General features: G+C 33.3%; 1 pseudogene; it reads right to left on the bottom strand.

Moving 5' to 3' along the window:
• Nucleotides 1-1,856: 1,856 nt before the first annotated feature.
• Nucleotides 1,857-3,207, bottom strand: LOC149207439 (ferritin-like catalase Nec2 pseudogene; annotated as a pseudogene).
• Between the last annotated feature and the right edge of the window lie 642 nt (nucleotides 3,208-3,849).

Below are 3,849 nucleotides of genomic sequence, written 5' to 3'. Positions count from 1 at the left end.
ATATTTCACATCTCTTCATTATAATATTTAATAATCCATATATTTAATTAGTGGTGTAACATTTGACAACCACATTGGATAGCACAATAGAATAAATTAAAATATATTTTATGATATATCAATAAGGGGCTCTTTTTCATATAAAATAGGATAGTTATTGGTAACCACTTGTCTTTTAATTGGGAATCTATGTCCATTACATTAAACAAAATGCATGATTTTCAGAGACAATTATTTTAAAAAATACAACAACTTGGATTGATACCCAAATAGATCATCATTGTTGGTTGAACCTCTTGTCAAGTGAATTGGAGATTCCATGACTTGATTTATTTGGACAATTTTTTTGCTGATTCATAGGTTGTTTTCATCTTCTTCAAGTTCCATCTACAAACATAAAAAATAAAGTAATAAAGTGTAATGAGTGTATCTAAATTTTCAAGAATATTGAAAATTGAAATAAATAATATACATCAATGTAAATTTAAAATCAATTTACCATAGAAAGAATTAAGTCTTGAACTATATACATTCTTTCAAAATCAAATCTCATGCCTTCTTTCAACAACTCCTCTATTGGCTAATTTCCATACTTTCTTTAGTGCAAGTTTGGTAAGCCATAATAAATCATAGATTTAATATAAAATATTTTTTTGATCTATTAATTATAAACCCAAAGAAGTAAAACAACAAAGATAGTTACAAATTCCACAATTAGTTTTAGACATTACAACATATACTCACAACCCATATTTAACCCAATGTCAATCAATTCTTCGCATGAATCTTATTGTATCTTAGCACCTATTTGAAGACATTCAAAGATGGTTGTTGTAAACAAATTTAAAATATATAAAAATCAAATCTTTAGTTGTTATAAGGAAATATTAAGAATTACTCATAACTTTGATATCTTTCTTTTTCTTCCTTATTTATTTGTTGAATGAATTCCATTTTTCATTCTTTTCTACAAGAAAATACTTGAAAATTAATATTTAATGTTAAATTATTGGCTTATATGTACCTAATAGAAAAATTCAATGATTACATACATTTGAAAACCACAGTTGTTGAGATGGATCCACATAGAATACTTCACATTATAATGAAAATATGAAGAGATGACAATATGTGCACATTGTTTACAACCAATCAAAGTGTTTTTAAAATTAATTATTACTTGGCACATTAGTTGAGATTTTGTATGGTAATTTGGAGGGAGTTATATTTATATAAAAGGAAACATATGCACCTATTGAAGCACAAATACTTTTTAAAGCATCTCAATGTTATTTTTTCATCATCAATTTTAATTTATTGGAAGTATTTAAAAATTATATCATATTATATTGAAAAATTGGGTCATTGTGATAAGGTTAGAATGGTGAATGCCTCCGGACTAAAAGTGCATTATGGTATTCTTTGATATGCATGAACTAAGTTATTAGTATATCTCATTTGTGGACTATTGAATATAATCTATTAGGTAGTACATAATTTGGTCTTTTACTTAAATTAGATTAAGCTAATAAGTTACTTATTCTTAATTTTAGGAAGTAAATATAAAAAAAAAAAAAAATAATAATAATTTTGAATAATCCTATTGTAAAAAAAATAAATAAGAGTAGTAATCATTTTGAATAATCCCTGAAAACCTTATTGTGAAAAAAACCACGCTCACTCAATCAATCCATCTCATTATGAGAAATGAACCAGGAAACATGGACACAAATTGAAGCTTATAAGCCTTTATTTATTTGAAGTTCCACGTCACGGAATTTTAGATAATGAGACAATGGAACGAAGACATTAGGCAAACATTCAAAACCTAGGAATTACTCTCTCTCATTTTAGGATCATGGTTTGGAGAGATATTGGCGTGCAAAACGTCCATCACCACCACGAGGGTAGAATCCTCCAGGGGATGATTCGTTACCCGATGCGTAGACTATCCTCAAAATCTGGGCGGGAGTGCGTGCATATGCAACAAAGTATTTATCGCCTGCAAGAATGTATCCTGGAATCAATCCCTGGTCAGCAATTCCTGTGTCTCCCAGAGTATTCCTTAGATTGGAGAGCCGTGATGTGAAATCTGAGACTTTGTATGGATATGGCACCACCCGGTCATCCTTTTGTTTAAACAATAAAGCACGGATAACCGCGTCCTGTCCCGATTCCACTCCAAGAAGCCCTGCTACCAACTGTATATTCATAGAATATACAACAAAACAAATACAACACTAGGATTTCAGATAACAATTATTTGACTTCGCTTAAATTTTCCATCCTTAATACGCATAATTGACGAATATGGCTTAAATCTGTCGAATTCCAAAATATCCCGAAAAACCACCATCCAAATACCCATCTCTAATATGTATAAAAAAAATAAAAAAATCTAACAATTTATTTACTGGTAATGCAAAACAAAACGTAGCAGTAATTTACCCGCTTGGCAGTGGGGTCTTGAAGCTGAGCATTGGCGCCGACATAGCCCGTAAGTCCGACATAGGGAATCAAATAACTTGCAAGTAGATAATTGAGACTATTAGCGTACGGATTAAAAGGAGGCGACAAAGTGGTATTCAATGCAACGTCGACGGTTTTGGCAAAATTTGAAGCGCTCAGATCCAGTTGGGGTCTAGGAAAGCCGGGCACAGTTTTCTTCAAAGCCCTGCGTTGGATTTCATTGAAGAATTAGGATTGTTATACATATTAATTTAATGTAAAAGTTACAGTGGTAGTGGTTAGAATCCATATACCACCAATTCTGCTGGATTAAAATAAAATTAAAATACCAATTCCGAGAGCAAAATAGAATAACAGAGATTACCTGAGGTGACCAACTTCCTGGTCGGCAAATTCCTTGATGACCTCAAAGAGGAATGGATCGAGGTTAGCCTTCTGTCCGCCTATGGGAGGTGGTCCACCGCTTACGAGCTCTGGTGCAACCTTATCCAGTCCATAACCGAAGACTGACCACAGGAAAAACTCGGCTTCCAAGTACTCTAAATTTATAGGAAATTCAAGCCAGTCTACATCCCCTCCTTTAACTGGCACAGGGGTGTAGTCCGGTTCAGTACTTAAATTAATTGTACTTTGATGCAAACCTTGTACTGGTAAAGCCTGTGCCATTGGTGAAGCATTAAGGGATAATAATAGTATGGCCTGCAAACAGATATAGAGTGTAGCCATTTCCATTTTGGCGTTGGGGATTATGAGACTGGAATAGAAATTAGTGCTGCGGGATTGGGATTGAGATGGGGAGGAGATAAATATAAGAATTCTCAAAGAACCAAACTTAGAAGCAAAACAGATTGCGTTAACATAATGCGGAAAACAGATTGCGCTAACATAAAGATGGATCAAAAAGAAGCATCTGCAAGCGTTTTCCAAGACGGTTTGTCGGTAAAAAGAAGCATCTGCAAGCGTTTTCCAAGACGGTTTGTCGGTATAGATCCTAAATTAGGATTTAATCTATGTAAATTCTGGTGTCAAGATGGTCTGTTGGTATACATTCTAAATTACGATTTATTCTATGCAAATTCTGGTGAAGTTTAGGTAAATTACCAGTGCCTACAACGCTCTTCATGCATATCAAAAATTTCATTCTCCCGCAGTCTTAGTACATTATTAACCCAACCCTTTCTCCCCGACCATTCCTTTATCCTTGAACAACCCTTTCTCCCCGACCATGGAGAACGCAAGTGCTACCATTCCTTTATCTTTGAACATATTCCTGGCCTTTCCATTGTAGTTCAAATTTTGTTAAAACCTTTTCCCTTCGGCGTCACATACATTTAATCCATTTAAACATGTTTTAATTTATTTATTTACCAGATTTGACTC

This window comes from Pinus tabuliformis, chromosome 1_2 (assembly GCF_031772625.1).
Source record: "Pinus tabuliformis cultivar Carrire ecotype Pingquan chromosome 1_2, CPIR1, whole genome shotgun sequence".
NCBI classification, from domain to species: domain Eukaryota; kingdom Viridiplantae; phylum Streptophyta; class Pinopsida; order Pinales; family Pinaceae; genus Pinus; species Pinus tabuliformis.
The sequence above is the reverse complement of the archived record's forward strand: the minus strand, read 5'-3'. Positions and strand labels throughout refer to the sequence as shown.